Here is a 25,845-nt window from a genome sequence, read left to right as displayed (position 1 = left end):
GTTTAAAAGACTAAGTATGTGTAAGTTTCCTTAGAAGTAAGTGTGGTGGTGTGTGTATAACTGTATATGCAAGTAAATGTATGTTTGATTCTTTATTAGCATGAGTGACTATGTGTGTGAGTAACTCTATGGATGAGTGGCATTGTGTAACAGGATGTATAGGTGTATGAGTACATATGATGAGTGAGTACATGTATGAGTGACTGTATAGGACTGTTGGTGAATGAGTGGATGTGTATGTGGATCTTAGAATTACTGAAGAGGTTGTTGTAACTGGTATTGGTATGTCCATTGTTTTGAACATTTTAGTCTCTATTTTTGAATGTGTGTATCAAAGGTTATATTAGGGTGAGAGGAGGTCTGCCACTCTATCACAAGGATGATGTCATCAGTGATGTCATTTGAGATGTCGTCAGTGATGTCATGAGTGATGTCACTGACCATGTCATGAGTGATGTAATATGTGACGTCATCGGCAGTGCATTGCGGGCGCGCGAGTTATAGTTAGCTGAACTAACTATAACGGGGGAATTTCAATGGTTTTGTACAAGTGAAAAGTCCAGCTAACTATAACACCCCTGAAACCTATGGTTTTTTCAGTGAATTTCTGAGGTTTTTTAAATGCTAATTCCTAACTATAACGTGCCTGAAACCTATGGTTTTTTCAGTGAATTTCTGAGGTTTTTTAAATGCTAATTTCTAACTAAGCCTACAGAGATAGGACATGTGAAGAAAGAAGAAAAAATGCACAGAAAGAAAAAAATGAAGTGCAGAAAGAAGCAACAGAAGTCCTCAAAGACGAAGAAAAGTGCAGGAAGAAGGATAACGTGCAGAAAGAACAAAAAGAAGAGCAGAAAGAATCCTTGTTGCAAAATCATCCTGTACCCTCAACTTTTTCAGACGGATACTGGTGGTAACTGAGTCTGACTAACCAGTCCTAGAGCCAGTGCTATGTTAAAAGACACTTAGAATACAGTGAAAACACCTACATACACTAGGGAACATTATGCGTTGGGGTCCCCCTGTGATTAGCATGACCTCCTCTGTAAGCCCCTAGTATATAATAGGGCAGGGGGGTTAAAACTACCTCTTAAAACAGGCCACAGGGCGTTTTTGCACACGTTAACTCAGGCCCCGTCCCCTCCCTTCACCACTGTGTAAACACGCCCTGTGTCCGTTTTTAGTTGGGAGATTAAGTTAATTTGAATCCTGAGGGTCCCTAGGGTCCAACTAGCCCACTAGGTACCTCCAGTAAGTGCCACAGAGCTGCGTTGCAGAGAGGTGTAAAAAGTGGCATGGCCTGGACCACCTCTCTGCAATGCAGCTCAGTGGCGCTTACTGGAAGCACTTGGTGGGCTAGTTAGCCCCCAGGGGCCCTCAGTATTGAAGGGAAATTATATCCCCAATTTAAAACGTGCCATAGTGCGTGTTTGCACACGTCACCTCAGGCCCCGTCCCCTCCCTTCACCACTGTGTAAACGCGCCCTGTGGCTGTTCTAAGTTGAGAGATTAAGTCCCCTTGAATCCTAAGGGTCCCTAGGGTCAAACTAGACCACTAGGTACCTCCAGTAAGCGCCACAGAGCTGCGTTGCAGAGAGGTGTAAAAAGGGGCTGCCCTCAGAACACCTCTCTGCAGCGCAGCTCCCTGGCGCATACTGGACATGCCTATTGGGCTTGTTGGCCCTCAGGGACCCTCAGTATTGAAGAGGAATTAATTCCCCAACTCACAACTCGCCAGGGGGCGCGTTTGCAGAGTGCTGCAAGGAGGGGGTGTGGCCTCCGGCACGATGCCAGTCTTTTATTTATTTTAATTTTTTAAGAAGGGGGGCTGTGTGGTTCCCCTTCTTATTCTAATTTATTGGCCCTGATGACCCCATCCCCCAGGGCCTGTCTCCTAATTATATTTTTTTGACCCCAATCCCCAGGGCTGGCCACTGTTTTTTATTATTTTTAAAAAATATATATTTATAGACACACCTAGAACATGCTGGACAAACCGTACCTACCTCTCATCATGACGATTTGCGTGATATTCATTAAAAGGCGACTATGCATACAATGAATCCACGTGGAATGTATTTACACCACTAGTGAAGCTCTGACATGTCTGATGCCCTACCGTGCCTAATCCCGGTAGACACCCTTGTCGTTTATTTATACAAAAATGGGTAGCTATTGACGGGCACATTTAATACACATGCACACCAAGCCATTCAAAGGGGATTCGACAAGAATTCGACCAAAACTATGCAAGAAACCCCCCTCACGGTTAATAAAACACACATCCACTGCCGGATGTGTAATACTTTTTATTTTACTCTCTGGAAAGGGGACGAACATCACTTGAGAGTCACAGCGCGCTCCTGGCAGAGCCCAATGCTGTGTTACACCCACCATTGCCTGCCGAGTGCCACACACCTCTGTGTTGTATTCCACCAGCTAGTGCATATGCTATGACACTCTCTAGCCCATGTGCACTGTAACACCACCCCGTGAATATGTCATGCCACACTTGTCTTCGCACGGGTTTTATTGCCCCATCTAACGTGCCTTCCTCGATGCCTATGTTATAACACACAGTGCTATGCCATACATACTACAATCTGGGATCCATATCTTTGTCACAGTGCATATGCAACGTTACACTCCCCAGCACATATTTTATATTACAACTTTAGAGACTAGTTAAGTTACACAACACTGCCCTGTGCATATTACACTCCAAGGCGCATATCGCATAGCACGCGCTAGTGCCTGTGCTATCTCGCGCTCTCCAATGAATCTGTCATTGAGCACAATGTATTGCATATTATATTTCATGCCCGGTTCATCTTATATCACACTTTTTGATGCATAGTTTATACCATACACTATATCTAGTTTTAATTTTCAATTGTGCTCTCAGGACTATGTTCTATATAAAACTGTTTTCACCTACCCTTTTCACGGGCATTACATTTTGCGATAGGGGGTGGAGGGTCAGGGGGTGTTTCTGCCAAGTGAGCCCGGAGTAACAGTCACAAACGCCCTCTTCTTCCTGAATAAAAGTGAGATTATGCTGCATACTTGTTCATATTTTAAGTAGTTCGCACAGACACACGTTTAAAAAACAATAAAGTTCTTAATACCCGCCTTCTCTGAGCAGTTAGCTTGCTGCCCCATCCCCCTCCTCCCTATCCTCTGTTGTGTGAATCCATGGACTAGCCTCCTCCCTCCTGCCATGCATGGTCTGATGTGCTGCCACTGCCCTCAATTTAGTATGATGTACCAGTCCACTCCTCCTGCCCTCCATTGCCCAATTCTATGCCCCATCATTGACCTCCTGCTTAAACTCTGTGCTTAGCTTGCTGCCCCTATTCTCCTTCCCCCTACCCTCCGATGTCTTTGTGCATGCCCCTGCTCCATCCTTTTTGCCCACCATGTTCCATGGACCTGCCACTCCTATCTACTCTGAGTGTTCTGTTGAGCTGCCACTCCCCTCCCACCTGCCTAGCATTGTCAGATGACTGTAACCTGTCCCTGCCACCTCCACCCTGCCTGTCCACATGCCATGCCCCTATCCTCTTCCTCCTGTCCTACGTGGTCCATTGTACTGCCACACCCTTCTGCCCTCCCTGGTCTGTTGTGCTGCAACTGCTCCTCCTGCCTGCCCCGTGCGGTCTGTTGTGAGGCCCCTTCCCCTGAACTTTCTTGTCTGTGCACAGGTCCTGACCCTCCCTTCTATCGTCCATCGTCCTTTGTGCATGCCCCTACACCCTCCTTCTTGCCCATCATAGCCATTGTGCTGCCACTAACCCTCCCACTTGCTATGCATGGTCTTCTGTGCTGCCATGGCCCCTCCCACCTTCCCTGTGTGGTCAGTTAGCTGCCCCTGACCCCCTCCCACCTTCCCTCCATGGTCTGTGTGTATGCCATCACAGTCTCACTGGTGCTCTTCATGGTGTGTCTTGCTTCTAGTGCCCATCCTGCCTGACCTCCATGGCTATCTTGCTGCTCCTGCCCTGCCCCCTTGCCCCCAGCCCTCTGTTTACATGTGAAGACCCCTACTCCCTCCCTCCTGACTTATCTGTTCCATTGTAATTCCCCTGATCCGTCCCTCCTGCCCTTTATGGTCTGTTATGCTGCAGCTTTCTCTCCTGTCTGTCCATTATAGTCAGCTAGCTACCATTGCCTCTTGCCCCTCTGTTCTCTGTTGTCCATGTGCATGGTCCTGTCCCCTCCCTCTTGCTTTCTACGAATTGTTGTGCTGCACTCCCGTCCCGCATGCCCTGTGTGGTGTATTGTGCTGCTGCAAGCCCTGATGCCTGCCCTGCAGGGTCAGTTTGGTGCACCTCTCCATGTCCCTCCTGTCGTCTGTTATCCAAGTCCATGTCCCTACCCCATTTCCTTCCATGATCCAATGTACCATACTTGCGAACATTTTGAGCTTGGTAAGAGGGAGATTTTGAAAAAAAACTGGGGTATTGATTTTCCCCTTTGAGTTACATTGAAAAAGAGGAGATTGTAGACAGGAGACAGATCAAATAAAGCCCATTTGAGCTTAAAAACATTGGACGTTTCCTGGCTGAATCGGGTCTGTTGGCATGTATGGTTGTACTACCATTGCCTCTTCCTTCTGCCCACAATGGTCTATTACATTGCCACAGCCTCTCTTGCAAGTCCTGTATTGTTGGTTTGTTGCCCCTGCCCCCCTTTCCACTGCCCTCCATAGTCTGTTGTGCTGCCACGGCCCTTCCTGCCTGCTCAGTGTGGTTAAATTGTTGCCTTTGCACCCTCCTACCTGCCTTCAATTTTCAGAGTCCGTGCCCCTGGCCTCTGCCACTCAACAGTATCCTAATGAACAACTAGATTGCTAACATTCTATATTTATTACAAAAGTGTGGAACGCCTGACGTCATCTTGATGTAATCAAAACTGTAATACCTAGAGCATTTTCTTTAGAAATTACATATATGAGAGGGTCTTATTGGCATAAAAATTATGGTTAGTGCTCTAAAAGACTAAAATAAGGACATATTTTCTGAGTTTTCAAATAGCGACAAAGCACTTTTAAATTATTTGTTATCTTTATGTTTTTTTATCCAGTTGACCACTTGATTAAATGTTGCACTTAGGGGAGAGGATGTGGTGTTACTTCCAGAACTGCAGACTTTGCAACTGGGGAACCAGGTTGGAGTTTCTGCTTCAGCTCTACATTCTGTGATTATGGTCAAATCACTTAGTCTCCCCATGTCTACAACCAAAATGAATTTGTTCTTGTGTGATGTAACCAATGCTCATGTAAAGCACTCCAATACCTGACAAGTCTGCACTATATAACACTGCAAAAACACAAAATAATAAGTGTTTTGCACACTTCTGTCATTGGGCTATATTTGGGCTACATCTGGGTGATTTTGGGCTACATTTGGGCTCTTTTTTCTCCGGTGGCAATCTTGGGAGATTTATTTGTTATGAAGTTTCCTAATTTCCTCATGTACTGCAATCTCCTCAGTAGGAAATGCTTTCAGTTTTTTACTTTGATTCCATCATGAAGGTATACAGATATGTCACACATTTGCCATAAATTCTGAAAGTTAGCACTCTAGTTGCTCATTAGATCACTGTCGTAAAACTACTGTTCACCATGGAAGTCTGCTCCTGGTATTAAAAGTGCATGTTTCAGTCTGCATGTCAGAATTTTTTAATGAAATAGAAGAGGATTTGAGAAGTCACTCAAAATGTGCCCTCATTTTCTTTCTTCAGCATTAATCATAATTTCTATGGCAAAATGAACCCCCTCATTGTGTTCCTTTTTAAATTAAATGTTTTAAGTGTTACCAGTTTATTCCAATCAAGATGGCTTCAGGTGTGCCATACTTTTGTCATAATGAAGACAGTAAGCGCTCTAGTTGTTTTTAAAAACACTCTGGGACATTCTGTCATTGGGCTATACTTGGGCTACATCTGGGTGATATTTGGGCTACATTTGGGCTCTTTTGTCTCTGGTGGCCATCTTGGGAGACTTATTTGTTATGAAGTTTCCTAATTTCCTCATTTACTGCAGTCTCCTCAGTAGGAAATACTTTCAGTTTTTTACTTTGATTCCATCAAGAAGGCATTCAGATGTGTCACACATTTGCCATAAATTCAGAATGTTAGCACTCTTTTTGCTCATTAGATCACTGTAGTAAAGCTACTGCTCACCAGGGAAAACTGCTGCTGGTATTGAAAGTGCATGTTTCAGTCTGCATGTCAGAATTTTTTAATGAAATAGAAGAGGATTTGAGAAGTCACTCAAAATGTGCCCTAATTTTTCTTTCTGCAGCACTAATCATACTTTCTATGGCAAAATGAACCCCCTCATTAAATTAAATGTTTTAAGAGTTATCACTTTATTCCAATCAAGATGGCTTCAGGTGTGCCATACGTTTATCATAAGTAGGACTGTTAGCGCTCTAGTTGTTCTTTGGAACACTCTGGGAAGCTGCAGTAGAACACAAAGGAATCAACTGACAGTCTCTGCCCTTGTTGGATGTACATGTTTTACTGAGAATGTCAGACTTCATTCTCACATGACTGAGAAAGATAATGTGAATTTACAGAAAATAAGCTCTCAGTTTACCTTATAGATCACCTTCCAAACCTCTGTGGGAAAAGCATGAGAAAATATTTTTCTCACAATCATGATATCCCAGCAGAAGGCTTTTTCACATGGTGAAATCACCTTAGAACATACCACAATTCCTAAAATGAGTATGGTACCATCAACAAATGATTTATAATATAACTAAAGTCTTAAAACCTTCTATTAACTGCAATGCTTTTTAATGAGGTGCTATCATGTATATTGGTCCCAAGATGGCTGCCAACACTTCTTGGATGAAGTGATGACAGCCAATCAGATCTCAGGATGAGATGTGTGGTTAGGCTCCGCCCACATATATATATGATTTTAATTTTGATTTTCTCAGGAACTACTGAACAGATTGACACCAGACCTGCAAAACGCACATCCCTGACCTGAGGACTACCTCTTTGCCAAATTTAAAGTTATTCTGTTCAGCCGTTCGGGCTGTACCTTGGACTAAAGGTCCCTATGGAAAATTGCATGGGGAAAACATGTTTTGGGACCCCCCTTTTTCCTCAGCCCCCGCTTGACGAATCCCCCCAAGACTTTCAGGGTAGGAGCGGAGCGCCCCACCTATTTTGAAAATTTCGCGAGGATTCGTCAACCGGCGCCAAAGTTATTCCAAATAGAATGTTGCCGATTTCCTATGGAAACACGGTCCTAACTATAACTATCTACTGGCGACCGCCAGTAGATAATATATATATATATATATATATATAGATAAAAAACATATTTATACTTTACAGAAACACACAGTCACTGGATGATGTCTTCAGTGATGTCATCAGTGATGTCATTTGAGATGTCATCAGTGATGTCATCAGTGATGTCACTGACCATGTCATGAGTGATGTAATATGTGACATCATCAGCAGTGCATTGCGGGGGCGTGAGTTATAGTTAGCACAACTAACTATAACGGCCAAATTTATCTGGTTTTGTACAAGTGAAATGTCCAGCTAACTATAACGTCCCTGAAACCTGTGTTTTTTTCAGTGAATATATATATAGATATTCAAGCTTGGGAAGCTCCGTCCCCATCAGCTTCGTCCCCATCAGCTGAGGCCGCCCTGCAGGGTCGGGGGCCCCCGACGACGAAGGATTTCTTGTGGTTCTAATTGGGGGGCATGACCTGCTTGCCTCCTGTGCACGAAAATGGATTTCCAGGAATGATAAGCAGTCGAGGTGAGAAAGGGAGAAGGGAGAGGTTAACACTTCACCCTGGCAATTCCGGACTCCGCATGTTGCAGAGACATTGCATCTCAAGAGGCAGAAGTCTGAAAATGTGCTCAGAACATGTTAAACATTTTGGGAACTAGCACGTGGCCTCTTTAATTCCAGAATACATTGCACGTATTGATTTATGGACTGTGACTTTAGGTGAAGAAAAGAAAACACCACTATGGAATATATGAATACTCACCTGAGCGCAGAGTGTATTTGAGAACTTCACTGATGTATGCTGGGACTTGTAGGTTTTCTTTTGAGGTCACGTGGTCAAAAAGAAATAAAGCACCTGTGTCTGAGCGCTATATACACTTCAATCCTATGATTAAGGCGTAACTGCTGAAACGCGTCAGGAAAGACCTTTCTATTTCTTCTGCAACTTTTCACTTGAAGAATAAACATTGCAGTGAACCGTGAATTGGCTTCAGCATATCTTTCATATATATATATATATATATATATATATATATATATATATATATATATTCACTGAAAAAACCATGGGTTTCACACACGTTATAGTTAGGACTTAGCATTTAAAAAACCTTAGAAATTCAGTGAAAAAACCATAGGTTTCACACACGTTATAGTTAGGAATTAGCATTTAAAAAACCTTAGAAATTCAGTGAAAAAAACCATAGGTTTCACACATGTTATAGTTAGCTGGACATTTTACTCGTAAAAAACCATTGAAATTGCCCCGTTATAGTTAGTTCAGCTAACTATAACTCGCGCGCCCGCAATGCACTGCTGATGACGTCACATATTACATCACTCATGACATGGTCAGTGACATCACTCATGACATCACTGATGACATCTCAAATGACATCACTGATGACATCATCCAGTGAATGTGTGTTTTTCTGAAAATTAAATATGTTTTATATATGTATATCTCAAGGTCGATGAAAGAATAAATGGGTATATTACTGTCTAAATGGATGATTTCTTATTGAAAAATTGATTGTGTAACTGACTGATTAAGTGTATCATAGTGAATACATGGCTTAGTGAGTAATGTTTAAATATATAAATATCTGTATCAGTCTCTCACTTTGTGTATAAGTGGCTGCATGGGTTGGTGAGTATCTACATGGGTGTCTATATAGGATATTAGTTGGTTTTTTGAGTATCAGTCTGAGTGTCTGCATGGTTCGGTGGGGGGTATTACGTAGTGCATAGGTGCATGAATGATTGACTCGCTGTTTGTATGTGTTGATCAGAGCATGTGTGCAGGACTGCATGGGTGGATGAGTGTGTGTATGGGTGTGTTAGTGAGTGAATGACTGTCTCAATAGTGTCTTTATGAGTAACTACATATGTTTTAAACTAGTATATGTGACTATTGGTGTAAATAAGTGAGTATATGTGAGAGTGAGACATTGGAAGAGTTCCTGTATGAATAAGTATGTGTTTCTATAAGTGATTGTTTAAAAGACTAAGTATGTGTAAGTTTCCGTAGAAGTAAGTGTGGTGGTGTGTGAATAACTGTATATGCAAGTAAATGTATGTTTTATTCTTTATTAGCTTGGGTGACTATGTGTGTGAGTAGCTCTATGGATAAGTGGCATTGTGTAACAGGATGTATAGGTGTACGAGTACATATGATAAGTGAGTACATGTATGAGTGACTGTATTGAACTGTTGGTGAATGAATGGATGTGTATGTGGATCTTAGAATTACTGAAGAGGTTGTTGTAACTGTTATTGGTATGTCCATTCTTTTGTAAATTTTAGTCTCTATTTTTGTATGTGTGTATCAAAGGTTATATTAGGGTGAGAGGAGGTCTGCCACTCTATCACAAGGATGATGTCATCAGTGATGTCATTTGAGATGTCATCAGTGATGTCATGAGTGATGTCACTGACCATGTCATGAGTGATGTAATATGTGACGTCATCAGCAGTGCATTGCGGGCGCGCGAGTTATAGTTAGCTGAACTAACTATAACGGGGCAATTTCAATGGTTTTTTACGAGTAAAATGTCCAGCTAACTATAACATGTGTGAAACCTATGGTTTTTTTCACTGAATTTCTAAGGTTTTTTAAATGCTAATTCCTAACTATAACGTGTGTGAAACCTATGGTTTTTTCACTGAATTTCTAAGGTTTTTTAAATGCTAAGTCCTAACTATAACGTGTGTGAAACCCATGGTTTTTTCAGTGAATTTGCAAGGTTTTTGAAATGCTATTTTTTTTTTTTTTCTTCTATTTTTTCTAACATATTTTTATTTTAATTTTCTTACCTTTTATAAAGACTATGATTAAATTTTTAAAATTCTTTAATATGTTTTTTTAATATATTTTTTAAAATAAACATGTAAAATTTATTAGCAGTACTTTTTTAATATTTTTTTTATTATTTTTTTAGTACGCGTACCGTAAGCTCACGGTAAGCGTACGGTTCACGTAACGTCCGTAATTTTTCTACGCTGCTTGCGTATAGTTATGCAATTTGCGTAGCCGCGCGTACTCCGCGTGGGACGCGTACGCGTGTACGCTACACGCGCACGTTACGCGGAAGTGTCGGGGAGTGACTGTTATGCGCATGCGCGCAAGCGCGTGTCTTTTTTACGCGCATGCGCACTTTTGCCGTAAGCGTACCGTAAGCGTACCGTAAGCGTACGGTAGGTCATGTGATCATGAAACACAACTTTTGATTGGTTGAAACTACTTTCAGTTCTAGAACTCTCCTACACCACACCCATTCCCCTCATTTCTGCTTGTGATCCCTTAGGAGAAGGAGCTGGGTTGTCTTTGTGATACGATGGCAGAACAGCAGAGCTCTTCTGAGAGTGAGGCTAGCACTAGCAGCACTGTCTTGAGGCAGAGAGCGAGGAAACAAAAGCCCTCTTATGTATGGGATTATTTTACTTTTCCTGAAGGCCAGCAAAAGGTGAATGCACCCTTAGTAACTTGCAAGCTGTGTAAGCGTGTACTTTCTAGAGGTAATCCTGACAGGAAGTATTCCTTTGGGAATCATACCATGAAGAGACACCTCCAGGATGTACACAGAAGGACACATGGTCATCTTTTTGGAGGTAACTCTTCAGAAAGACAAGCAAGTACATCCACAGCAGCTCAGCCTGGACCATCATCTGCAGAGCTGACTCCTTCTTCTGCAGGTCAGGTGAGCCCTTCATCTGTGGGGGGAGAATCTCCTTTTGCTGGCCCTCTGGAAATGAACCCTCGATTTCGAAGGGTTGATATTCGATGCACCTTTTGTCAAGATCTAATTTGCCATAGGGAGACCAGTGTTTCCCTAGTGAACAACAAAATAGATCAGCACATTTGTCGCTTTGAATAATTTTCCCATGCTTTCTTTCCTCTGTCCCTGCATGAACACAACGGTTCTTTTAAGAGCCAACCTTATCTTTCATCTTTTTTTTACATATGTTTTTTAAAACTTTTTTTTTTTTTTTTTACCGTACGCGTACGGTGCGCGTACTTTTTTTTTTTTTTTTTTTAAAACACTAAAAATCAATTATCACATTACAAGGTCCTTGAGAGACTAGAATTATTATTATTGACTTACCATACTCACTCAAAAAAATATTTATTCATTTGTTTTTTAAAAAAATAGCTTTAAAAATGGTTCTAGTTTTCGAAAATTTTCTATATCAATCTGAAAAAAAAGAAAAAAGTATTAATATTTTTAAAACATTTTATAATACAGTACACATATTTACATTTTTTTCCAAAAAATATTTTTGCCTTATTTTTGCTGTTTTCAGAATATATTGCATTTCACTATAAATTGTGAAAGCAATTGCATTCATCATTTTACAGCGGGCAAAAAAAAATAACAATCACAAAGATTGTAATAAAAAAGCCCAGAATCTCTTTTTACTTAAACTTAACATTATAGAAATGCATAATATTCTAAAAAAATATCATCTAATACCAATAGTTATTTCTTTAAAATACCGTCTGATATGTTTGTTTCAGAAGTATAATCACAATATTATATCTCAAATAACTCCACAATACATCTGATTCCATTTCCTTTAGGCCAAATAGTAATTTTAAAAATTTTTTGGGAATAAATTTCCAACAGTAATCCAATAAAATTCTAAAGTTTAATTTGTCCAGATCTCACCGATTCTCTGTAACATTTTGTTTCACGAAAATTTTTTGAATAATTTATTAAGTCCACAATAGAATTGGTTACTTTTCCGCATGGCCAAATAGTAATTTTTTAAATCATTTTTGAAAAAATTTCTAATGGCAGTCCAATAACATTCCAAAATTTAAATTGTGCAGATGTTACCGATTATCTCTAAATTATTGGTTTTTCAAAGTTTCATTAAAAATTTAAAAAGTCCACATTACAATTGGTTATCTTTCCATTAGGCCAAATGATAATTTAAAAAATCTTTTTTCTACAAAATTGCAATGGTAATCCAGTAAAATGGTAAAATTATTTTGTCCAGATCTTGCCAAATCTGTCTAAAATTTAGGTTTCAGGAAGATTAGATAGGAATTTGCTAAATCAAAAGGCAAACGTTGTTTGAAAATCAATTGGGAATCATTACACAGTGTCCAACCTTTTTCACATTTAAGATAAACTGTGTAATGTCCAGAAGTAACAGTAGGTCCATCATGGAAAATTATTGCAACAGTTACAAAAGTTTTTCCTGAAATTGATAATTGCTGTCCTGTAAACTTCTTTATTAAAGTATCCAATTTTGAACCATCAGCTCTACATCGTTGCATCATTAAAATTACATACTGTCCGTATTCCTTTAAAATTAATGTTGAAAACATGTCAGATTTACACTCACCACATTTCATGCTATGATTAGCATCTTTAACTAATTTTGCAAAAGTAACTGTTTTACTCTCTGGCAATGTCAAATAAATAAACCTTTCATTATCAACATTAGAGCCACATATATTATAACAATTTTCACAACTATGTTCCCATTTAAAAGAGAGACCAAAAAAAATTTCAATGGGAACTCCTTCTTCTTCCACTACCTGAAGAAAATACATCAAGAATTCCTGTGCGTCTTGCTGTACATTTTGAGAAAACTGTGTTCGTCCTGAACATACATCTAAAAGTTTTCTAATTTCAGTAGCACTTTCTATTTGAGTTTTATCTTTACTTAGCTTTTGAAAAAGGAGACTCAGCTCTGAACAGAATCTTTTTCCCTGATTTACTATTATCTGCTCTTGCAAACTTTCCAGATAAAATGCAACATTCAGCGCTACATTTGCGTAGCAGTTGACACCAGAGCTATTTTCAAAATGACATCCTACAACCTGTTCTTCATTTTCCTTTTTCTTTTTGCTTACAATTACATCACTCCTCTTTTTTTTCCTCTTCTCTACATCTTCATTACAGATATTCTCATTTTTTCTTTTACGAGAAACTACACGTTTCTCTAACACAGGATACTGACCTAAATGAGGAGCATAGCTTCTTCTTAATCTATTATACTCCTTTACACAGTTTGTATCAGCACTAACTTTTGAGTCATCAAAGTCTATCATGAATAAACCTGATAATGTTTTCACTCGTGACAAAGCAACATATGCCATACCTTCTTTGAACACAGTTGAACCAATGTTCACAAATGCACAATCTACAGTCAATCCTTGAGACTTGTGAATAGTTACAGCATATGCTAGAGAAAACGGAAACTGCTTCCTACGTACATATAAGTCTTTCACAAGCATGAAACGAACTGTACAACGACAAATATCTTTAACTTCTTCTATCTGATCAAATTTTATTTTTAAACATTCAATTCCTTCTTTTTTCTGATAATTAATAAAACCCACAACTCTTCCCATAGCTCCATTAACTAAACCTTTTTCAACATCCAAATTTCTTCTTAAAAATACTCTACAGTTCATGCAAACATATAGATTTTTTTCTAATCCAGCTGTTTTGGAGATGTTCTTCTCTAGTGAGTCCAATTTATTTTTCATTTTGCCTGTTACTGTGACAGTAATTCTTCCATCCTCAATTGTGTCCACTGCTTCCAATTTCCTGATCTCTTCCTTTTCCAATTTCAAAAGCTCCTCATTGAATATTGAGCATTCACGTAGAGTTGGCATTAAGCAGATGACACTTTTGTTTTCTGCAATGTTCTTGTATATCTTCTCTGCAACTATTTCTTCCTTTGGAAATAAATTATGTAGCAGCCGACTCTGTAATGCTTTTTTGCCAACTTCTGTGAGTAGTCCAATCCTGATATCTTTCAGAATACTTCCATATTCTTCATCGTTTGCTTGCCTCATATTAGTAGTAAGTTCCTTGTACTCAAAGAAGGACCAAATATTTGTATTTCCGATGCTTCCCAATGACTTCTTCGTGTCTTCATGTGTGACAGTATTAAACACTGGTTGTCCTTTAACTGGAGTAAGTTGCAAAAGATCTCCAAAAACTATGACGTGTTTTCCACCAAATAACATGTCATAGTCTGTCTTCAAAATTTGCTGCATTCTTAAATGCACAAAGGCAAGCATTAAGTTTGATACCATGCTCACCTCATCAATAATGAGAACTTGCATCTTCTTCAATACTCTTGAAACTTCCAAGGATGCTTCTCCAGTTAGCTTGTTGAATTGTATTTTGTTCTCATGCTCCACTGGTAACATTAGCAAACGATGTAAAGTGATTCCTTTTATGTTATATGCTGCTAACCCAGTTGGAGCAGTAACCACACAAGACAAAGTAGAATCCGTTTTTTGCTTTAGGTAGCTTCTGATGACTTTTATTAGGAAACTTTTTCCAGTTCCAGCTTGTCCGCTTACATACATCCTGATTGGATGAAATGATGTGCATGAGCACTCTTTTTTTTCATGTAGAAATCCGTGATCAATTTTGTTTTTGATCTCTTCATAAATTTGTTGCTGCTCTTGATTCAGTTGTCTTTCCAAATTTTCTAAGTCTATAAATTCTTCTTGAGCTTGATTCATAGCCGTTTCCACTTCATTCATGGCTATTGATGCTTCATTTTCAACGATTGGTTGTCCTAGGGGATCTTGACTGAGTGTTCCTGAACTTTGGCTGTCCTGAGAACTATCTCTAGCTATTTCTGCTGCAATTGTAGTTTCCTGTTCTATTTCTTCATTTAACATTTGCAGATAAGTTGAGAATGTACTGCATTGTATGCTGTCTTTGCAAGCATTAAAAGAATCTTCATAGCTTTGAAATTCTCCCAGTAGTTCATCCTCTGTACGCCATGGTTTAAACAACTGTAAAAGAGCCAAGTAGTAAAATTCCTTCTTGTCAGTAGTGTCACAACTCAGCTTCCGGTGATTTATCAAACTTCCTTTTGTTTGCTTCACCAAACATCCTTCTTCACCAACGACTTTATATTTTCCATTGTTGATGTCTTCTGCAGCTTTCCGTGAATAAATGTAGTTCTGCAACACTTCATAGAGACACATGTTCTCCAGATGATGACTTCTCTTGGGATAATAAGTGTCCAACATGTTTGATTTCAAAATATCTGTTCTTTCTGGGTCATTCTCGGCCAAATATTCAATTTCTCCTACAGATTTCAGTACCCGATTTCTCATTGCTGCAAGGCCTAAACTTGCCCAAATTATTCTTCTTGACTTCGAGTAGAGACTTGCAGAAGATAACCTATCTGAACATTCGTAGGATCCAATTTCTCGATGCGATAACATCTTCAAACTGAAACTGTACAGCTTCTTACTGACAGTCTTCTCGTGAGAAATCTCTTCCCACATTTCCTTCAATTCAGTTTTTTCTGATTTCGTAATGTAAGACGTTACATATCGAGCAACAGCAATGGAATTGTCAGCAACATACTGTATATCCATGTTAGCGTTCCACATGGATAAAATGACTGGGTTGTAGTCATTTATATTTTTTGATTCTTCTTTTCTTTTAAGGTTGTAGGTATTCTTAGGTGATTTTCTTGTGATAGTATGTCTCACAGCTGACATAAAACTGTTTACTCTTCCATTTGAAAGAACAGGTCTAGGAAATCCAAATCGACATTTAGTGTAGTATTTTTCTTTGCTCTTGTATTTCCGTCGACAGTATTTTCCACACCGATGACTTTGGAAACGTAAAACTTGCTCCTTTAACTTGTTCTCTTCTGTGCTTTTTGGTATAGCACATGTTGCATATTCTTCAATGTAAGATAACACTGCTTCATCAGTATCTGTTCCAAACTTTGGGGCATCCTTGATCCACAACAGCATATGAATATGAGGAGCACCTCTTGCCTGGTACTCTTTTCTCCAAAAGAAATCCACTACTTCTCCAAGAGGTGGATTTTTTTTATTGCAGATGAAGGACATCATAGCCTCAAATCTATGATTGAAATATCTGCAAACATTAACCGGATCCAATTAGCACAGTTCTCCTGCTGTCTTGTATTCGATGTTTTTAATGTTTGAATTGGCCTCTCGTAGAAAATCCAGTAAATCATCCCAAGCGTACTCGGCACAGCTTAGGGTAAGGAACCATGTTGGTGTTCCTAAATTCCGTAACATGCATTTTAGTTCACCATGGCGTCGGTACCAATATTCATTTGTCCCACGCTGACAAGCCATCAGATTGATCAGTTGTGTTTCCAAATGATCATCTCGGTGCTGCACTTTCTCCATAAAATCCTTAGCAGACACATTTTGTAAATGTACTCCACTTTTTAAAATGTGATTTACTGCATAAGACAGTGCAGACAAGTCGCTTTCAAATAAAAGATGGAAAAATAAGGAATACTTTGTCGAAATCTGGGATCTTCAGCATATAGTCTTGTAGTCCGATACTCAGAAGCTGGAATCTGTTCTGGACGTTCATCGTATCGTCCTCCTTTTCCTTTAGGAAACAGCTGGGGAAAACATCGAGCTTCCAAGCTCTCCTCCCATACACTCACGGGAGTTCCTTTTGCTTTCTTCATCTGAAAGAGATCAATATTGTCTCCCATAACTTCTTTTGAATGAAGAGGATGTATGCTAAAATGTTCATAAATTTCTTCTTCCTTTGACTTGTCCACTTTTTCAATTTGTCCAGTTGGTGTTTCTGTGTCTTCTTGTAAATCTTCTTCTTCTTCTTCTTCTATATAAATTGATTCATACCATTTGTTATTTTTTTTCAAATACAAATTTGCTCTTTGTACTTTCCGCACATCTACCAGCTCCTGCCAAATCTTCTTATTCTTTGTAGGTACACCATTAACCAGAATAACTAATGGTTCAGTTTCCAAAGTATCCGCATCAATAGTTTCCATATTTTTTTTCAAATCCAAGGGCAAATACACCACTCTACCTTTTAAACCTCTCAGTAAATCTGAAGGAGGTAATTTACCAGTTTTGGGCTCCATACGTACTATGGTCTGGAACGGATGAACACATTGAATGAGTATAGACTCATATGTATTTAATTCAGAAAGTTCAGCAGGAATAGCATCCAATTCTAAATTATTATGTACAGCTCTGGTCGGCATTCTATTTTCCTCTAACTTGTTGTAACAGTATTTACAAATACGCTGATCTTCACCCAATTCAAAACAATTTTCTAGAAATATATATGTGGCAAAATCCTTCCACTTATAATTATCTTCATTTTCACTCTTTCTGTAGAGATCAACATTCCTAGTTTGTTTTCTATAATGAGTTCTGCGGCAACAAATACAAGTAAAATTTGGTCTTTCATTAGAGACTATTGCAAATTTTGTTATGTGATCATTAAATGTGTTACTTACAGAGGGTTCTACATTCTCTTCCACTTCTTCCTCATTTACTGTGTCCTTCTCTGCACTGTTTTGTTCAGGACCAAAGTAACAAAACTGAATTTCATCAACAACCTTCTCTACATCTGATACCGTTCCTCGGAACAGAGCCCTATTCAATTCATTTAACTTTATTGCTGGACTTTTGGCAAAATACAACCGTCTCACAAACTTTCTCATTTCAGTATGATGAACAGCCAGCATCCTAAAATGATGGAAAACACTATTGCACACGTTTCTAGATAGACAAGCCAGAGAATGACCCTGCAAACCAGTATTCTCTCTCACTCTGCATGGATCCAGACTTTGAAGCACCTTAATCTTCTGTTTTATACTTTTTTTACTATATTCTCTTAGAAACTCTCGAAATTTGTCAATAGATTCCTAACGCACAGTGCAAATACTACTACAATTCCAAGTGTACACTGGGGCTTTAGGACGTCTCCCCATTGCCTCATCTGCCATCACTTGTACCTCATCTCTTGGAACCATTATCTCCTTCTCCATTATGCAACCATTTTTTACTTCGTATGAACGACCTCTGGTGTCAACTGCATGCAGCAAACTATTACTTTGAAAATAGCTCTCTTCATTAAAAAAAGGTTCACTACTTGAACTATGCATCCACTTTCCTAAAAACACTTTACAAAAGTTTGTTCTGTTCACTACTCTTTTCCTTTTGCTATGTGATTTCAGTACATTAACCATTTTGTCTAATGTACGCATCCTATTCAAAATTAATATGAATAGTTTCCTTTTTAATTCTAATGCCTTTGCTGCAATGGCTTCAATTTCTTTTTTTCTCTTGTAAAATTTTGCCTTTTGCTTATATTTCTTCACATCCTTTATCAAATTGGACATAACTCTTCTCTGAAACATTTTTCTACGTATCTCTTTAAACGCTGTTTTTCTGTTTAAGTTTAACTTTTTAGTTGCAGAAGGTATATTTGCATTAACTAAATTCTCAATTTTTTCTTGTCCTTTTTGTTTGAAATCATTCTTTCCTGTACAGACATTTTGTACATTTTTCCTTTTTTTGAATATATTCCTTAGAAAATCTTTTTTTTGCTTACCAGAAGATTTTTTCTTCCTCCCAACATCAGCATCTTCTACTAACTTTGATCCTCTAGTTGTCTTCAAATATAGTTTTTTTTTTAGCGTTTTTTGAACTCTGGATTTTGTAGGCATCTTAAATTTTGTTCACTGCTCTTCAGCAATACCTGAAAAAAACTAAAAAAAAAATTCCTTTATTTTATTTAAATATATTACTACATTTCTTTTCACAATAGTCACAAAACGAAATTTCTTTGCCAATTTGAATGCACACTTACTGCTCTTTTTTTTGGGCAAGTGAAAATCACTTTTACAAACTGACACATTATGAAACCACTTTTCAGATTTTTTAAAAAGCCCATGTCCAGACTGCTAGACTCCAGCAAGGGCAACCAGCCTTAGTGATGCTGAATGTATTTGCATTACAGACTGAAACCTGAAAACCCCACTCGCTTGTAAATACTGTGCATAATTATACATGGCAAGCAGATGGGTGTGTGCTAAGAGTCTGCTTCTTCCCCCAAAAAATCACTCCCCCTTTTTCCTACTAATGCAACTGTGAAATCACCAGAAAAAAACGCAATAAATCTCTGCCTATAATTCCTCTTTGCACACAGAGTCATGTTTTCACATTAGTCCCAAAACGAAATTTCTTTGCCAATTTGAAAGCACACTTACTGCTCTTTTTTTTTTGGCAAGTGAAAATCACTTTTACAGACTGACACATTATTAAACCACTTTTTTGATTTTCTTAAATGCACATGTCCAAACTTCTTTTTCAGACCACCACCATGTGTAACCTGGGTGCCTGCCTACACTCCAGCAAGGGCAACCAGCCTTAGTGATGCTGAATGTATTTCCATTACAGACTGAAACCTGAAAACCCCACTCGCTTGTAAATACTGTGCATGATTATACATGGCAAGCAGATGGGTGTGTGCTAAGAGTCTGCTTCTTCCCCCAAAAAATCGCTCCCCCTTTTTCCTACTAATGCAACTGTGAAATCACCAGAAAAAAACGCAATAAATCTCTGCCTATAATTCCTCTTTGCACACAGAGTCATGTTTTCACATTAGTCCCAAAACGAAATTTCTTTGCCAATTTGAAAGCACACTTACTGCTCTTTTTTTTTGGGCAAGTGAAAATCACTTTTACAGACTGACACATTATTAAACCACTTTTTTGATTTTCTTAAATGCACATGTCCAAACTTCTTTTTCAGACCACCACCATGTGTAACCTGGGTGCCTGCCTACACTCCAGCAAGGGCAACCAGCCTTAGTGATGCTGAATGTATTTGCATTACAGACTGAAACCTGAAAACCCCACTCGCTTGTAAATACTGTGCATGATTATACATGGCAAGCAGATGGGTGTGTGCTAAGAGTCTGCTTCTTCCCCCAAAAAATCGCTCCCCCTTTTTCCTACTAATGCAACTGTGAAATCACCAGAAAAAAACGCAATAAATCTCTGCCTATAATTCCTCTTTGCACACAGAGTCATGTTTTCACATTAGTCCCAAAACGAAATTTCTTTGCCAATTTCAAAGCACACTTACTGCTCTTTTTTTTTTGGGAAGTGAAAATCACTTTTACAGACTGACACATTATTAAACCACTTTTTTGATTTTCTTAAATGCACATGTCCAAACTGCTTTTTCAGACCACCACCATGTGTAACCTGGGTGGCTGCCTACACTCCAGCAAGGGCAACCAGCCTTAGTGATGCTGAATGTATTTCCATTACAGACTGAAACCTGAAAACCCCACTCGCTTGTGAATACTGTGCATGATTATACATGGCAAGCAGATGGGTGTGTGCTAAGAGTCTGCTTCTTCCCCCAAAAAATCGCTCCCCCTTTTTCCTACTAATGCAACTGTGAAATCACCAGAAAAAAACGCAATAAATCTCTGCCTATAATTCCTCTTTGCACACAGAGTCATGTTTTCACATTAGTCCCAAAACGAAATTTCTTTGCCAATTTGAAAGCACACTTACTGCTCTTTTTTTTTTGGCAAGTGAAAATCCCTTTTACAGACTGACACATTATTAAACCACTTTTTTGATTTTCTTAAATGCACATGTCCAAACTTCTTTTTCAGACCACCACCATGTGTAACCTGGGTGCCTGCCTACACTCCAGCAAGGGCAACCAGCCTTAGTGATGCTGAATGTATTTCCATTACAGACTGAAACCTGAAAACCCCACTCGCTTGTAAATACTGTGCATGATTATACATGGCAAGCAGATGGGTGTGTGCTAAGAGTCTGCTTCTTCCCCCAAAAAATCGCTCCCCCTTTTTCCTACTAATGCAACTGTGAAATCACCAGAAAAAAACGCAATAAATCTCTGCCTATAATTCCTCTTTGCACACAGAGTCATGTTTTCACATTAGTCCCAAAACGAAATTTCTATGCCAATTTCAAAGCACACTTACTGCTCTTTTTTTTTTGGCAAGTGAAAATCACTTTTACAGACTGACACATTATTAAACCACTTTTTTGATTTTCTTAAATGCACATGTCCAAACTGCTTTTTCAGACCACCACCATGTGTAACCTGGGTGGCTGCCTACACTCCAGCAAGGGCAACCAGCCTTAGTGATGCTGAATGTATTTCCATTACAGACTGAAACCTGAAAACCCCACTCGCTTGTGAATACTGTGCATGATTATACATGGCAAGCAGATGGGTGTGTGCTAAGAGTCTGCTTCTTCCCCCAAAAAATCGCTCCCCCTTTTTCCTACTAATGCAACTGTGAAATCACCAGAAAAAAATGCAATAAATCTCTGCCTATAATTCCTCTTTGCACACAGAGTCATGTTTTCACATTAGTCCCAAAACGAAATTTCTTTGCCAATTTGAAAGCACACTTACTGCTCTTTTTTTTTTGGCAAGTGAAAATCACTTTTACAGACTGACACATTATTAAACCACTTTTTTGATTTTCTTAAATGCACATGTCCAAACTTCTTTTTCAGACCACCACCATGTGTAACCTGGGTGCCTGCCTACACTCTAGCAAGGGCAACCAGCCTTAGTGATGCTGAATGTATTTCCATTACAGACTGAAACCTGAAAACCCCACTCGCTTGTAAATACTGTGCATGATTATACATGGCAAGCAGATGGGTGTGTGCTAAGAGTCTGCTTCTTCCCCCAAAAAATCGCTCCCCCTTTTTCCTACTAATGCAACTGTGAAATCACCAGAAAAAAACGCAATAAATCTCTGCCTATAATTCCTCTTTGCACACAGAGTCATGTTTTCACATTAGTCCCAAAACGAAATTTCTTTGCCAATTTGAAAGCACACTTACTGCTCTTTTTTTTTGGGCAAGTGAAAATCACTTTTACAGACTGACACATTATTAAACCACTTTTTTGATTTTCTTAAATGCACATGTCCAAACTTCTTTTTCAGACCACCACCATGTGTAACCTGGGTGCCTGCCTACACTCCAGCAAGGGCAACCAGCCTTAGTGATGCTGAATGTATTTGCATTACAGACTGAAACCTGAAAACCCCACTCGCTTGTAAATACTGTGCATGATTATACATGGCAAGCAGATGGGTGTGTGCTAAGAGTCTGCTTCTTCCCCCAAAAAATCGCTCCCCCTTTTTCCTACTAATGCAACTGTGAAATCACCAGAAAAAAACGCAATAAATCTCTGCCTATAATTCCTCTTTGCACACAGAGTCATGTTTTCACATTAGTCCCAAAACGAAATTTCTTTGCCAATTTCAAAGCACACTTACTGCTCTTTTTTTTTTGGCAAGTGAAAATCACTTTTACAGACTGACACATTATTAAACCACTTTTTTGATTTTCTTAAATGCACATGTCCAAACTGCTTTTTCAGACCACCACCATGTGTAACCTGGGTGGCTGCCTACACTCCAGCAAGGGCAACCAGCCTTAGTGATGCTGAATGTATTTCCATTACAGACTGAAACCTGAAAACCCCACTCGCTTGTGAATACTGTGCATGATTATACATGGCAAGCAGATGGGTGTGTGCTAAGAGTCTGCTTCTTCCCCCAAAAAATCGCTCCCCCTTTTTCCTACTAATGCAACTGTGAAATCACCAGAAAAAAACGCAATAAATCTCTGCCTATAATTCCTCTTTGCACACAGAGTCATGTTTTCACATTAGTCCCAAAACGAAATTTCTTTGCCAATTTGAAAGCACACTTACTGCTCTTTTTTTTTTGGCAAGTGAAAATCACTTTTACAGACTGACACATTATTAAACCACTTTTTTGATTTTCTTAAATGCACATGTCCAAACTTCTTTTTCAGACCACCACCATGTGTAACCTGGGTGCCTGCCTACACTCCAGCAAGGGCAACCAGCCTTAGTGATGCTGAATGTATTTCCATTACAGACTGAAACCTGAAAACCCCACTCGCTTGTAAATACTGTGCATGATTATACATGGCAAGCAGATGGGTGTGTGCTAAGAGTCTGCTTCTTCCCCCAAAAAATCGCTCCCCCTTTTTCCTACTAATGCAACTGTGAAATCACCAGAAATAAACGCAATAAATCTCTGCCTATAATTCCTCTTTGCACACAGAGTCATGTTTTCACATTAGTCCCAAAACGAAATTTCTTTGCCAATTTCAAAGCACACTTACTGCTCTTTTTTTTTTGGCAAGTGAAAATCACTTTTACAGACTGACACATTATTAAACCACTTTTTTGATTTTCTTAAATGCACATGTCCAAACTTCTTTTTCAGACCACCACCATGTGTAACCTGGGTGCCTGCCTACACTCCAGCAAGGGCAACCAGCCTTAGTGATGCTGAATGTATTTGCATTACAGACTGAAACCTGAAAACCCCACTCGGTTGTAAATACTATGCATGATTATACATGGCAAGCAGATGGGTGTGTGCTAAGAGTCTGCTTCTTCCCCCAAAAAATCGCTCCCCCTTTTTCCTACTAATGCAACTGTGAAATCACCAGAAAAAAACGCAATAAATCTCTGCCTATAATTCCTCTTTGCACACAGAGTCATGTTTTCACATTAGTCCCAAAACGAAATTTCTTTGCCAATTTCAAAGCACACTTACTGCTCTTTTTTTTTTGGCAAGTGAAAATCACTTTTACAGACTGACACATTATTAAACCACTTTTTTGATTTTCTTAAATGCACATGTCCAAACTTCTTTTTCAGACCACCACCATGTGTAACCTGGGTGCCTGCCTACACTCCAGCAAGGGCAACCAGCCTTAGTGATGCTGAATGTATTTGCATTACAGACTGAAACCTGAAAACCCCACTCGCTTGTAAATACTGTGCATGATTATACATGGCAAGCAGATGGGTGTGTGCTAAGAGTCTGCTTCTTCCCCCAAAAAATCGCTCCCCCTTTTTCCTACTAATGCAACTGTGAAATCACCAGAAAAAAACGCAATAAATCTCTGCCTATAATTCTTCTTTGCACACAGAGTCATGTTTTCACATTAGTCCCAAAACGAAATTTCTTTGCCAATTTGAAAGCACACTTACTGCTCTTTTTTTTTGGGCAAGTGAAAATCACTTTTACAGACTGACACATTATGAAACCACTTTTTTGATTTTCTTAAATGCACATGTCCAAACTGCTTTTTCAGACCACCACCATGTGTAACCTGGGTGGCTGCCTACATTCCAGCAAGGGCAACCAGCCTTAGTGATGCTGAATGTATTTGCATTACTGAGTCCAACCTCAAACCCTTAAACTATTCTTTTTTTTTCCAGTACACCTTAATTTATCGTGAAAACATAGTCCATATTATTTTACATGTTCCTCACATTTAAATTTCTCCCAAAACAGAAAATAATAAACACAACTTCAACAAAAAGAATTGCTTTTCTATTATTCATTTCTTAATTTACCATATACATCCCCTCTCAAACTCTAAACTCACCTTTAAAATTAGTTAGTTGTGAAAGAAATGTGGCACTCAAACAGCAGATTATCAGAGCCAGGATCTCTCTTCTCTACACCTCTCTCCTCTCAGCAGAACCAGATAATGGCAAAGTTTCCCTCTATTTTTCCACACATATACATGTAAGTTTCAAATCTCAGTGCTTCCCCCTTTTTTTCAAATGTAATCACACATTTCTATTGGTTGAAAACCAACCCTTTTCCAAAAGTACCCTGCCCCCAACTTGACTTCTGCCTAGTACCCTTCCCCCAACTTGACTTCTGCCTGCTACCATAGCAACAGCTCATGGAACACTGCTGTGTGGAGTTAGGTCAGAAGTTCGCACACAATGTTTCAATTCCACAGAGCAAGAGTGCTTGACTTTTCAAACCTAACAGCAAATCCATAGTACTGTTCTTTGGTAACACATTTTTCTGTACCAATACAAAACATGCTTCTATTAATTTACACATACAGCCTAGTTTTTATTCTAGAATGGTATGAAACAGCCAATCAGTTCTTTTTGTTTTTAAAAAAATATGTATGCCTCCATTTCCAAACTGTCTTTCTTTTCATATTGCCATTCTACTGAAAGACACCTCCTGAGTGCATCCAGTTCTCCTTTGAAGATGTTCACAGTGTGGATTGTAGGGCACAGCTATGTCTTCTGGAGTGAAAAGTTTGCAGAGAAAACAGGTATGGTGAGAGACCTTGCTTTGCCAAATGTAGACATTAAATGGATTGGTCAGAGAGGGTTAAAGTGGCACCAATTGATGCCATTGGTGAAATCCTTCATGCAAATCCAACACCCTGACCTCATAATAGTGCACTGTGGTGGCAATGACCTAGGCACTTTGACTGGGGTAGGTCTGGAAATGCTTATGAAGGACACCTTTGCACAACTGTTTTCACTTTTCCCTAAAACTGCCTTTGTGTTTTCTAACATATGCCAAAGGCAAAAATGGAACTGGTCCAATAATTTCTGTCCGCAGATTGACAAAGCAAGAAAGCACGTCAACAAATCTGTTTCTGCTTTCCTCCGTGACTATGGTATGGGTGCCATTTACCACAACAACTTGCGTTATGACATGCAAGACATTTATAGAGGAGATGGTGTGCACTTCAATGATGAAGGGAACAGAGTCTTCCTTTTGAACCTTAGACTCTGCATCGGTACTTACTTGTAGGTACCACAAAAAAATCACTTAATAAACACAACGGCTCTTTTTAGAGCCCCCTAATATCTAAACACTTAAATCTGAATTTCATTTTTTTTTTGGTTTTTTTTTTTACCGTACGCTTACCGT

Source organism: Triturus cristatus, chromosome 7, assembly GCF_964204655.1.
Source record: "Triturus cristatus chromosome 7, aTriCri1.1, whole genome shotgun sequence".
NCBI lineage: Eukaryota > Metazoa > Chordata > Amphibia > Caudata > Salamandridae > Triturus > Triturus cristatus.
This window is presented reverse-complemented; position numbering follows the sequence as displayed.